This window comes from Artibeus jamaicensis, unplaced genomic scaffold (genome assembly GCF_021234435.1).
Source record: "Artibeus jamaicensis isolate MK-2021 breed Jamaican fruit bat unplaced genomic scaffold, CSHL_Jam_final scaffold_3151, whole genome shotgun sequence".
Lineage (NCBI taxonomy): Eukaryota > Metazoa > Chordata > Mammalia > Chiroptera > Phyllostomidae > Artibeus > Artibeus jamaicensis.
Window position 1 is genome coordinate 5,023,229 of NW_026522037.1, and position 13,243 is coordinate 5,036,471.

At 47.3% G+C, this 13,243-nt stretch overlaps 1 protein-coding gene across 7 annotated transcripts in view; it reads right to left on the bottom strand.

Annotated features, from left to right (window-relative positions):
• The window catches only part of CREBRF (CREB3 regulatory factor), a 43,990-nt gene extending 40,592 nt beyond the window's left edge, over window positions 1–3,398 (bottom strand). For 6 of the 7 annotated variants that reach the window (XM_037127876.2, XM_037127878.2, XM_037127874.2 and 3 more), the window contains exon 1: window positions 3,219–3,398. The gene's annotated coding sequence lies outside the window, so the exon portion shown is untranslated. The remainder of the gene's footprint in view (window positions 1–3,218) is intronic. The other variant, XM_037127879.2, reaches the window with a different exon arrangement.
• Between the last annotated feature and the right edge of the window lie 9,845 nt (window positions 3,399–13,243).

Sequence of the window (13,243 nt, forward strand, 5' to 3'; positions counted from 1 at the left end):
TCAGCTGGACTGTGCCCTTGTATACATGGAGGCTCCTAGGTATCGGATCTTAAAGCCAAAGGTTTTTCAATCAGAATGCACTTCTTAAATAGAACTGATATTCCAACATATGTTTATATGTTGGTTTTTTTTTTTTCAGGAAAACATCTATTCGCCAATGAAATAAAAAATACAGAGTACAGAGTCCTGTGCTCTAATTCTACAAATCCTTCAAGGCAGGAGATACGTACATTATGCAAGTGCTCAAATACTAGCACAAGTGCATGTTTATACATTCTGCAATATCTGAACATCTAAGTTCTCAGAGCCTGGTGACTAATGTCTTGAAACAGAGGCTGACAAATTATAGCCTTCGACCCCAGGCTGTTCTTGTAAATAAAGTTTTAGTAGAATATAGCCCCAAACACGTGGTCTATGGCTGTTTTCCTGCTACAGTATGCAGAGGTGAATCATTGTGACAGAAACTATATGGCACACAACGCCTGAGTATTTACTGTTGACCCCTTTATTAGAATCATCAGAACCGATGATCTGACAAATGTTCGCCTAGCCTAAAAGTCCACCTGCCCTGGCACGTGAACTACTAAACACAGTGAAAGAGAAATCTTCCCCAATGCATTCAAGTAGAAACCCACACAAAACCACCTCTGCTAACTCATACAAAGTCATATCACTGACAATCTGAATTAAAAACTAAACTTCAAAAGCAAATGGTGAATTTAGTTCTCTTAATCTTTTAAAACTGTGCCACATTAAAATCCACATACAAGTTCAATGTACTTTTATTGTCACTTGTACTTAGTTAAGCACCACCAGGAACCCTATTAGTTGTTCCTATATGCCTTACAATGGCATCCGAGAACCCACACACCATGAACTCGGTAAACTAAGTAGGACGTAGTCTTTGTAAAAGTTTGTTTCACCTGCCATGACAGACAAAGACTGGGATGGTAAGTGAAGCACCCAAAATCTCTTCTGGATGTATCCAGTCTCTTCTATGCTTACTGGCCTAAAAAAATCACGAAGCTGCTGTATCAGTCATATAAAAAATTATGCCCAACTTAGTCCTGTTGGATATACTTGCCATTCTTAGAATAAGAGAAAAGACAAGCTAGTATTTTTATTTGCTGTTAGTTATATTTAACAACCGAAGTCTACCAAATGATTACATTTTTACATATCATTCCTAACAAAACTGAGTCAAATTAATACAGAAATTGATAAACCATTTATTTACCAATTATTCTTTTCCTCCAGTTAACAAAATAGGAAATAGTGCAAATTCTTAAATATGGTCAACTCGTGAATAGCCCTGCATGATATATGTATCTAAGGCGTGTTTCTACCACCCCTAAGTGCTTAACCAAAGACGCATCAACAACCTGGTACCCTTGACGATATCAATGCAGCCGCAGGTTGTAAGTTTATGTTAACATAAAGCTAAATTAAGCATTTTGTAAGGCCAACATGATGTCAATAAAATCATGACAAAGTCAAATTAGGGATTTTGCAGTTATGCACAGCATTTCCCCCTTCATCTCTGGTGTTTCTCCTGACTATTCTGGATGAAAAGACAAGGGGAAAATATTTAAAAGTACAATCAAGTGACAACCAGTTTACCACAGACGACAAGATTTACACAGAAGTCTGAATTTCTGCTATTGTAGAAGAATTAAGTCAGATCTTGATCCTATTTCTCACCTGAAGGATATTGGCAAGACAAAATCCTAAGGAACCTTCCAATCTAAAGATTTTCCTCAAGGCTCAGTTTTCTCCTGAAGTTCATTTACAGAAGGTACCAATGTGAGAAGGAGTAAGCACGAGAGGGCCTGAACTTTAGCGGGTAGCCTGATGAGAAAACGGAAACCCCGCGGAGTCCTTAACTTCCTTTGCTTTTCTAGTCCTGGTCTTCTCTGTGAAAAATCCCGAAAAGCAGAACTTCCTTCTCCCTGCCAGCCTCTACCTGAGGCCTGATGCAGAATTTCAGACCGCTAGTTTACCCAAGTATCTTCGTAAGGTAGTCTTAAGGCTCAAGCCCGCTCAGAAACAGCGAAAGGTTTACTTTCTTGGGTTAAAGAAGGGCCATTACAGGGTTTGGCGGCTGGGTTTGTCAGGAAGCCTAGGGCCGAGAAAGAGGGAGAATCGAGAGACCGGGCTCCTTCTAGTCCCAGGAACCACCCCCAGGGACGGCTGGACTACCTCGGTACTTCCCTGCCTCCTCTGATCGGGCGGGGAGAGCGGCGGGTCGGGGTCAGGCTCCCCTGAGCTACTTCCTGGTCCGATCGGACTCCCCTTCGGACACCCGAAACGCCCCCAGCCCGGCACCCTCGCCCTTTGCCCTGTCTCCTCCCCTCTCAGTGTCCCACCACCACAGGTCCCCTCCCATCTAACATGGCCGCAACACCCGTCCCACCCCCAATACAACCGAACAAATTGGGACACCCATACACCGCCCCCCCCAGGCCCATTGGCTACGCTGCCTCCACCCGCCTTCTCCATTGGACAGCACGGCCTGCCACTCCACACCGAGAGCTCCGCCCCCGATCCTCTTCAAGCTGCTTTGAGAAGACATATAAACAAATCCCCGGAGAGAGGCCCCTCTTGCCTGTCGCTGGGGCGGGGACGGAAAGGGGGAGCGGCTACCCCCGAGGCACCCCTGCTTGTACCCCCCCAGCCCCAGCCAGCGCCTCCTCGACTCCTGCCAGCCTAGTTACAACCTTCTTGGCCCCGGCCGTTCCTCACACGCCCCTCTCTCTCTCCTCCTCCTCCCCCGCCAGCCTTGCCTACCCTCCCTTCCCCGGCCCCTCCCACCCGCTCGCTTCTCTGACAGGCCGGTTGCCGGCAGCCACGGCCCCGGGCTCCGAGGCAGCGGCGAAGGGCCGGGCAGCCCGGCAGGGCGGACGCCCGGCACTGCCCACCCCTGACCTAGCCTGCTTCCCGCCCGTGGGCCCCTTCTACCGCCGCCCCGCGCTTTTATATAACCGTCCGGGGCCAGGGGTGGGGTGGGGGAGGGGAGGCCGGAGCCCCCGTGACCGGCGGCAGCCTGCGGCCCGCGTGCCCCCAGACTCTGCCCTGGTCCCGGCCCCCGCCCCGCGCCGGCCCGGCCCAGAGCTCCAGCGCTGCTGCCTCCTAGGCCAGCGGCCCTCCTCCGCCCCCCAGCCGGCTTGTCTTCCAGCCCAGGCCCCTGCGGGCTCCGGGCGGGAGGCAGCGGCGCTCACCTGTGCTTGTGGGGCGGCTCAGGGACTGGGTCTGGTTCTGCTGCAGGGGCCGCGGCCCCTCTCCATGCTGCCTCGGGTTTGTTTTGTTTATGTCCTTCCTGACGGGTTCCCGGAAATCGCGTGACTCGCCCCCCTCACGTGGGCCGCGGCGAGGAGGTGGAGGGAGGCGGGGGCCCGCCGGCTTCGGGCCAATCACGAGGCATTCTGCAGCCCCGCCAATCAGAAGCTCCGCCTGGAAGGGCACCCCTATCACGTGATACCGGAGGGGCGGGTTGCCGGGAAAAACCCGGAAGAGGGGGCGGAGCGGGGGCTTAGCGCCTGCGAATGCAGCGTGGGCGAGGGTCGTCTCAGATATCCAGGCACACTCATGTTGTGGAGTGTGTTCCTTTACAAAGGCTTTTCCGTCCCCCAGCGTTGTCTCTGATCTCACAACTACGCGGTAGGGTCTGAAGTGTCGGCGTGTCCATTTTCAGTTTAAGTTCACTGAAACTTGAAGGGGTCTGCGGGAAAAGAGGGTATTTTAATTTGAGAGGCTGTATCGACTTTGTTTTTATGAATGGCCTATCCATCTGAACGTCTTAGTTCACAGAGACTGACGTTGCCTTTAGTCATTTTTTCGTTCATTCACTCAACTAATATTCATTGCGCACGTATGCCCCAGACGCAGGGATGTGTGCATTTTTAAGAGAAGACCTGTACACAACTTCAAACCTCCGTAGTACATGGGCTTGAGGTTTTCTTGTGCTCCCTGATTCTATCAATAACAACAGCGATGCTTTATTATTGAACGTGTGCTCTGGGATGGGCTTATCACCTCATTCCGTTATCCTTACAAGCACATGCAATGGTAATAAACCAATTTTCAGAGGGGGAAATGAAAGCTCAGAAGTGTCAAGTTACTTGGTTAAGGTCAGGGAGCTAGTAAATGACCCAGCTATCATCGCCTGTGCTTCCAAAGTGCTCTTTATACTTCTTAAGGTCTCAGACTTTATCTTTTGAGCACAGGACAGAAATCTGATTTTAGTAAGCATACAGAATTGAGGATGAGGGAGCAGAAATGCCTGGCCAGAATCCATCTGGATGCCAGTTTTCTCTTAGAAGTAATTGCCTGTGAAAATGTGGCTCCTCTTTGCACAGGTCTAGGGAAGTAGTATAATGTCAATGTCAAAAGTATGGACTTTGGAATCGGAAAGACTTTTATAGATCACAAGCTTCAAGAGGGCAGGGACTAGCTGTGCTGTTTACCCTCTACCTTTCCTGCCTGGCAGGGAGGCAGTCATTAAACACTTTGAATAACAACCTGGATTTGAATCCTTGTTCTACCGTGTGTGAGCCAACACCAATTATTTGATCTCTGTGAGGTTCCTATGTAAGTGTGAGACCTGAGATGTGAGAACTGAGTGAAAAAATTCATGTAAAGCACTTAGAGTGCTTAGCAAATAGTGAGCAATGAATGACTAGTAGTATTACTAGATTTTTTTTTCAAGGACATCATTTAGAAGATCTACTGTGGACTGAATAACAATAAGGATTAACTCTAGACTTTAGCAGTTTAACAGCTACTAAAATAATACTTTCGTACACAATATTAATGGGAAGGTATCTGTAGAAACCTAAGCGGAAAGTCTCATCTCTGTGTCAAAATTCCATCTTTCAAAATTCCAAAGGGTCTCAAAACCCAATGAAGGAATGAGGATTTTCCCTACTGCACAGAAAGTAGCATTGTATTATGTTTTGCACATACATTCTAATTTTCCATATCAAATAGAGTTTCAACTGAAACCCCAGCTGAAAAACTAGCTTGGGAAGTTGGAACCATGTCCTCTCACTCATTCAATGAGATTCATGCATTAAATCTCCTTGGAATACATCACACACTATCCTCTCTTGTAATACTGTTTTTGGAAAAAACCCCAGCAAATGGTTAGCTATTCCATTTTTACACAGCCCTCTGGACACAGGCAGTTTCACCGCCTCTACTGGGCAACAGTCCTTTGGGGTCAAGGAGCAGCTCTTCTAGCACATTCCTGAGGATGCTTACTAGTGAAGTACATTGGATTCCCACCTTTGCATCTTCCGTTGTCTTGGAAAGGGCAAGAGTTTTGGCTAACAGAGACCTTTCTACCAAGGTTTTTGTGAATGGCTATATCCTGCTCTGAAGTGAATGAAATCACTGATAGCTCATTGATTTGTGTTTCTCTGGGGCTTTTCCTGCCAGATTGTGTCACAGTCAAAGTTGGCAGGAAGTGGAGCCTCTGGAAGAGCATTGGCCTGAGTTTCAGGAGGCTCTTCTTGTTCCAGCCACAAAGTAGTAACCAAGCGCCATCTCCACTTCCCAAGTACTTAACATTGCTCCCACAGAATCGTTTACATACTGGGAGGATTCACTTCCTGAGGCAGGAAAATGTTTCACACAAACATGAGACAATGGGGGAAACAAAGCAATACCTAGGACTCCAATGAATTCTTAAAAATAATTTCCTTTTTGATTTGGCAATACCACAAAATTCAGAAGGTTTGAAAGGGTACTCAGTGACTATTAAATGTCCCTCCCACCCATGCACCCCCTTCCCAGAAGCAACCACAGTTACCCACACTCTGTGTACCCTTCCAGGGATATTCTTTGTAGAAATGCAGACATTTCACCCACTTTAAACCTAAATGTATTTGGAACATTGTTCTTGGACCCAAGACCCCAATCTGAGCTTGACCCACTACGAGATCCAGGTTGAGGGCTGGCCCTCTCTGTGGCCCGGCTTCTTCACCAGCAGGAATCTGGACCAGAACTGACTGTTCTCTACTACCCTTCTAACCTGAACATTGAGCTCCTGGAAGTAATTAAAGCAGTTGCCACAGGTCCTAACTTTTTTAATGACCTAAAGTGTGTGCTTTATGGGTGGCCGTCTTCATCCCAGCACCTTTGGGCCCTGCCTGCTGTTCACGTACATGTCTTCTAAATGAGCATCATCTTTTTACATCTCAGTGATTTCTTTCCAGACCCTGCTGGACCTGTTAAGATTTAACAGCTTCAGAACTGAGATCAAACCACTCAAAGCTGGAAGATCTCCAGGAAAAGCTGTGTCCTTCTGATACTTGTGAAAACTGAGTTTGTTTGTTTCCCCCTGAGCAGACTAGAGCTTTGCTGAGGGTGAATCAAAGACATACTGACAGATGCTTGGCAGTTGGCACCCATCCCTCGTTCATCTCTTCTAGAAGACGTGTGAGGAGGGGAATTGTGGGGAAAAAGAAAGATCACTTCTTCCCATTGCCTTAGCATCCTGAGGATAATGTTCCTTATGAGACAGTTGTGAGCTTCAGTTTCTTACTTGTCTCAGAAAGTACCAAGTTCAGTCCCGAATGCCCTTCCCTAGTCTATCACTTACTTATTGACCTGACTCCTCATTCTCCATACCCAGAAGCAGGCCCGCTGTGAGACGAGAGCTTAGTAACTACCTGTGGTCTGAATGTACAGATTAACATCCAAATCCTATTCCTCCTCCTCTTTGACTCAAGATCCCAAATCCCTTATGAAATGAATCTATTGCTACCACATCTATTTCTGTTCTCATTGTCTCCTTTCCTCTACCATACAGCTGAGCCCTTAATGCATGCATTGCTTGGTGTTATTCATATCGTGTGTTGGTATTGTCTCCTCAATTAAATCAAGTAGCTTAAACACAAATATATCCGTGAATTATGGAGAATGTGAGGCATGTCATTGGGCAGCAGATTCAAGCCTGTGTTTAGTGATGACTAGGGGAAGGGGAGAGAGAGATATAAAAACACCGACATTTCCTGAGAGTCTAATGTGTACACGAAGACACAGGCCTCACCCTGGAGGAACTCAGTCTGGTGAAGCAGACTGATGTGGAAAGCCAACAATACGACAAGAGTTCCTAAAGGGTGGCCCTGGTGGTCATCAAGAATGTGATACAGGTATTTCAGGGCCATTTTCTTTCCAACTTATTTTGGGTGTTACTATCTGGCTTTTCCTTGGCCTGTGTCATAACCTGCTGCCTGGGTGGAGTTTGGGGATGGGTGCAGGGGCTACTGCATAGTCACTGCTCAGCAGGGTGGGTTCCCGCTCCCCTCCGCCTCCCAGAGCTGGGGCTGTCTGGGAAGAGAAGCAGCAGAAAAGGGAAAGCAACCTGGCCAGAGAAGGCAGCAAGCCACTCAGATTGCTTTGTGATTCCGTTCTGTCCAGATTGTTTTGTCCATTTCACCAAGCCTGAAAACTTCTAGGACAACTAATGGTTCCTGAGGGTTCTTGTTTTTTGGTTTGGTTTTTTTTGTCCGCGCGGAGCTGGAAGTACACTGTTAGTATCAGCAGCTCTGACTGATAGCGAACCAGGAAGCCAAGGGAGAACAATCTAGCATTTGTTGTAGGACAGACTCCCAAAGGACAGGTATAATAAGACATTCTTGTTGGTTTGGCCAGAAAGAGAAGATAAAATCAGAGAGTGGAGGAACAGACTGATAAGAAGCAGGAACCAAGACCTGCAGCCATGATAATAGTTTGTTGAAGTACAAATAAATGGATACACAGTCCAAAGGGCCCAATCCTGGGTAAAACTGTGTAGCTGGGTTTCCATACAAGGAAGGCAACAGTTTAGAGAGAATACTAAAGAATAAAAAAAAAAAAACCAACCCACTCAGAAAATTGAAGTTGGAGGGCCCTTTGTATCCAAGGTTTTTTCACCCCAGAAACTCACAAGGTCATCAATTTCCTTCCTGCTACAGCAAAACCAGGGCGGGTAGGGCCAGCTGTGAGGTGTCTTGTTTTCACAAGGCCCAGCCCAAGAGTGAGGTATTCTGCACCTGCATTCATTTGCCAGTCACGGTGCCACAGAAAACACAGTAACAAACCTGAGTGCCACCTGTGGATTCTCTCCCATTAGCGGGGCAGCAGCAGGGGGAAGCCCTGTTTGATTCTGCCCCGCCCCCCCAGACTCTGCGCCCACCTTGGCTCCTGCAGGGCTGCCTGCCTTTCCACACACACCTGAGGGCACCTGCTCCCTGCCAACCTGGGCGGTGCCACTGAGGCTCAAGCCAGGAGGATTCTGGCTGCAGCTCCTGCCCGCTGCCCTTACCAAGAGTCAGCTCCACAGAAAGGCTTGGCCTCCCACAGGACTCGCAGCGAATTAACACTCATTGAGCACCTACTCATTGAGCACCTACTCTGCGCAAGGCTGCAAGGATCAAACGCTTCAATAAGCCAGAGAGCCTGCCCAGCTAAGGTTTCTGCAGCCTCAGGGAAAACACCCTGTGAATTACACAGTAGTGATGACAAAGAGTGCTGCTGCGGGAACTCCGGGAGTCACCACTTGTGGAGGGAGTCGGTGGGACAGCGCGCCCAGGGCCTGTCTGGGGTCAGAGGGCTGAGTTGAGAAGGGGGTGAGGAGTTCTTGGTAGAGGGAGGTATTAGTGGCGGAGCATCCCCAGCCACTCGGAGTTAGCCTGGAAAGCGGGGAGTAGAATTTGGGAGCAAAAAAAAGGGCCAATACATTTCACAAGGGGTTGGTTCTAAGCGAAGCAGCAGCACAGCCTGAATGAAGGACTTGATTGCAGCAGCTGGAGTGGAAGAACAGTGGGGCCTTTTCTAACCCATGCGGCACCCCAGAGCATTAATACCCCAGGCTTCCACTTTTCCATGTGGGTAGAATCCAAATCAATGCTCCCTTTTCATTGCACGGAGCTGCCCCTATGAGCACCTATGCAAAAGGAGCCCAGTTTTACACACCGCCCAGTGCTCCCACTCTGCCCTGCACAATGGAAACAGTTAATCGGAATTGCTGTGTGGACGCGCTAATCTTCATTGACTCAGAATAGCTCCAGTGTTTTAACAAATCTAGCTGACTTCACTTCCCCTGACCCTGAATTACTCTTTTTAAAGAAGGGTGTGTGCGGTGTGTTATATAATGTTTGAAGGAAGTACTAACACTATGCTGACAATGGGTCCCCTTAATCTCCCCCGCCCGCAAAAAACACCCTATCCCCCCCATTATAATGATACAATACTACATACTCTTTGTAGAAATTCTGGAAAACACACAAAGTCGTCAAAGAAATAATCATTATAACATTTTGGTCTTATTTCCACCCAGGATTTTTGCTATGTACACAAGTGTTAAAATCCCATTTTTTTCTTTTTCATATTCTTTTATATTTCTTTCTTTCCCCCTTTTTTTAAATCATCCTTGTGCAGGAGCCATGCAAAGTATATGTGCTGCAAAAGCAAGCACAATGCTTTATTATCTTTCATTAGTAAAGAAACTTTTATTGTTGCTTCTGAAGTATTATTACATTTTCACTGGAGAAAACTGCTGGAAAAAATTATTAAATGCATGTGCAGTTACCATCTGCAGGCAATGTTAATAGTCCTGTTGTCCCTCTGATCTCTTTTCTAGGTATATATTCTGGGGGAAAAGTCATTAAAGGCTCCATGAGACTCCCTCATTTGGGTGCAGCGTGACTTCTTTAAGCATCTCCTTACGTTGGGCACGAAGGTTGCTTTCCACTCACTGTGCTATGATAAATATCTTTCACAATGGCATTTTCACTGTGCTTTTTTCCTCTGAAAATTATGGATTTTTCTACAATTAATTGCAGCCATTTAACTCTTGAGAGAAAGCTGAAATAAAAGGGTAGGGCAAAAAGCAACATAACTTTTAAGAAGCATCTCCTCTTTAAACACATTTGTCCTCCAAATAGGGGAGAGCGCTTGCCTTGATGAATGGGGTAAGTAAACCATTCTAAAATGCTGAGATCGGTATTTAAAAATATAGCCTAAATAAAGCTAATAAAGGAGCAATCGATCCTTCCAATTTGTGGAAGACGGAATCCAGAGCCAGCTCTTTTCATGTCTGAGCAACGATTTAAAATAATTTTCTCAATTCTAAATTTGCTTCAGCATGGCAGGACTCTTGGCCATTGCTAAAAAAAAAAGGGGGGGGGGCTAGAAGGAATGAACCAAAAAGGTGCCCCTTCTGAAGCAACACCAAAGAAAGATGTCACAATTGTCAGGTCAGTGATAGGGGCATAGACACCACAGTATGTTTAAACAAAACAAAAACCACGTAAGAAACCTATGACCCAGCAAACTACATCTTCAAAAGCATGCCAGAAATACTACCATTTCTGGCAGAAGAGCTGGTGGAACCTGGAAGGATGTGGTCCAGACGCTTGATCTGATTGTTTCTAGGAGACCCATCGCCCTATCAGAGCTCAGGCTTGGAGCTGGGTACGCACCTTTGCTTTTCTTATAACCCAAGTACAAAGGGCTAATCAAAATGGAAAACAGACGTAGGGGGCTAAAAAAAAATCAGTTGGCTGTCCCTCTGGGGCCTATCTTTATATAAAAGTACATTCAAAAGTAAAATTAAAGAACGGAGTAAAAGTAGTACTGTCAATGGGTCCCAGGGATTTTATCATTTGTTTGAAAAATACACTTTGTTTATTATAATTTACAAGTCATCTTTGCCACCAGTCTCATTTGGTAGCAACCTAGTATAACAGAAAAGGCAGGTATTATCCCCATTTTATGCATGGAAAAACAAATTTGCCCCAAGTTCCATAAGCCAGCAAGAGATGGAATAAAACTGCAAAGCCAGGGCTTCTTCTGGTCTAAAGATCAGCGGATGAGGCCACACCCCATTCACCTGGAAAGGCTTCAAAGGAGAGGGACTTTTCCAGGATCCTTTGAACCTGAGCCCTGGCAAACACCGCAGCAAGAGGCCTGTCAAAGGAAATGATTCACAAGCATCCATCTCAGAGGCTGGGTCATGTTGTACCAATATGGTCCGGTATTCAAGGCCAAGGTGAGGAAAAAACATGTATCTGAATTTACCTATTAATTGTGTTCAATAGTCTCACTAATTTCCTAAATGAGAAAGAAAACAGGCTCAAGGGCTAAATGGCCCTGGGCAAAGGAATCTTCCTGAGCTTCCCTCACAAAACCTGAGTGGATTTCACTAGGCCCTCATTTCAACAACAGCAAGGTGGCCAGGTGGTGACACAGTACCTGGCCTTGAGGGGCTTGCAGTCCATCCTCCTGGAAGGTCTTTGATCTACTAAGTTGGCCGGAAAGTGAGTTCACAGGCTTTATGCTGAGTCCACTCAGACATCTTTAGGAGTAAGTTCCAGCAGGGTTTGGAGAGAAGCTTCCGGGTTCAGGCCAGAGCCGCTGCTGAATTCCTTAGGGACTCCTCCCTCCCTCGAAGGCTCACTGAGCCAGATGTCCCCTTCTGGGGGATAGTCAAACTTCCCGGGCCCAGCACCACGCCCTTCAGTGCTCCCGTCCCAGTGTTTCCCACCACGATTCGTGTAGCTCACACTCTCATAGAAATTGGATCCTGGCAAATGGCAAGTGAGCCTGAGGGAGAAAAGCAACATAACCCAGCTGACTTCCCAAGGTCTAACTCAGAGCAAATGAGAGGCAGACAAATGGATCAGTACAAGGTGTCAGAATGAGGGGGAACCCAGGGATTTGGATCAGCCAAGGTTGTGACCTCTGCCTTCAATGATGCCATTAAACTGAAAATGTACCACACCACAATCACGAATGATCGTGGCTGTCCCCAAGCAGCTGTCCACTCTGCTGAAAGCAGGCCGCGGCTGAGGTCTGCTGGGCCAAACCTCCGTGGGATCCTTAGCAGCTGCCGCGGTGCACTGGGCTCAGGACCAGCAACAGCAGCACTCGGAGGAAGCAGCACTCCACTGGGGACACCATGAGGCACAGCTCCCAAACTGCGGCGGTGTGGTGCAGGGTGGGAGCTGGGAAGCTTCCAGACTGATCCCCAGCGACAATGGACTGCCGGCCTGACTTGAAAATCCAGGTACACAACCGTGCTGGAGTCTCAGCCACTCCCCACCCCTCCCTCGGCAGCCCGGGTCAAAGACCGCGGCATCCTCTGTAGCCACAGTAACCACCAGCACTGCTTTCTTGGATGACAAGTATTAAGGGCCAAGTAAGTTGCTCTAATGTGAGACAACCTGGTCATCCACAAAGGCAGAATTCTCCCTTCCCGTCCAAGGCCCAGGGCTGGCTCCTGGCCAATGCAACTCTGAGCCAGGCAGAGTGGCGAGCAAGAAGCGCTCGAGTAGGAATTAAAAAACGGGTCCCGCTCCCCCATCCACCTCTGACCAGCTGCACTAAAGGTGTAGATCCCTTGTCCACAAACAGTGGGCGTAGCACGTATCACTACAGTCCCTCTGGGGTCAAGTTGACACCGTTTCACAGACTCTATGAAGTTAGCTGAATGGACCCCCTTCTTTGCTGGAAAAGTAAAATACAGGACTGCTTAACGCTCACAAAAACCTCACGTTCAAAACGAAAGTAAAGATTGGAAGAAAGAAGTGAAGTCACTTCAACTCGAAACTCTCTTTGGTCATGAGAATAGCAAAGCACTGAGTTCAGAGAGTTCGGGAGGGACAGAAAAGCGTGAACTGCAAAACAGGAAATCCATTCTTGGCCGGCTGTCAAAAAGCCGTGGGCCAGTAGAAATTTAGGTCTATTTTAATTTTTAATTTCTTAAAATAAATAAAGCCCCCCCAAATGGTGAACTGCTGAGATGCTTGCTACCAAGAATTACTGCCCCCCGCCCCAGGCTACTTTAATTGCTGGGTTTCTTCAGTCCTGGATCCAAGGGCATGAGGGACAATGAGCCACTGGTTCCAACTTGTCCCTGTGGCCGGTACTGACCTGCCACTTGCTCACCGTCGTAACACTTTTTATGGACAAACAGTTCTATGTAGACTGACCTCCCGCTCCTAATAGCATAACGGCTCTTGACCTTGCACAGACCCCATTTCCATGCATCTGCCCCCCAGTGCCTTGGCTGCACCAGGCACTCAAGTGCTTACTGAATGGTTCAGAAAAGTACTTACAAGTCTTCTCAGGCATCGCAAACTACACGGCCGGTTTCATACATCCAACCTGAGTTTGAAATGCAGTGCCTCTTTTTTTAAAGGCATTATTTAGAGAAGAAAAGCTTATAAAAATGAGCGTAACAAACACAAACACCAGA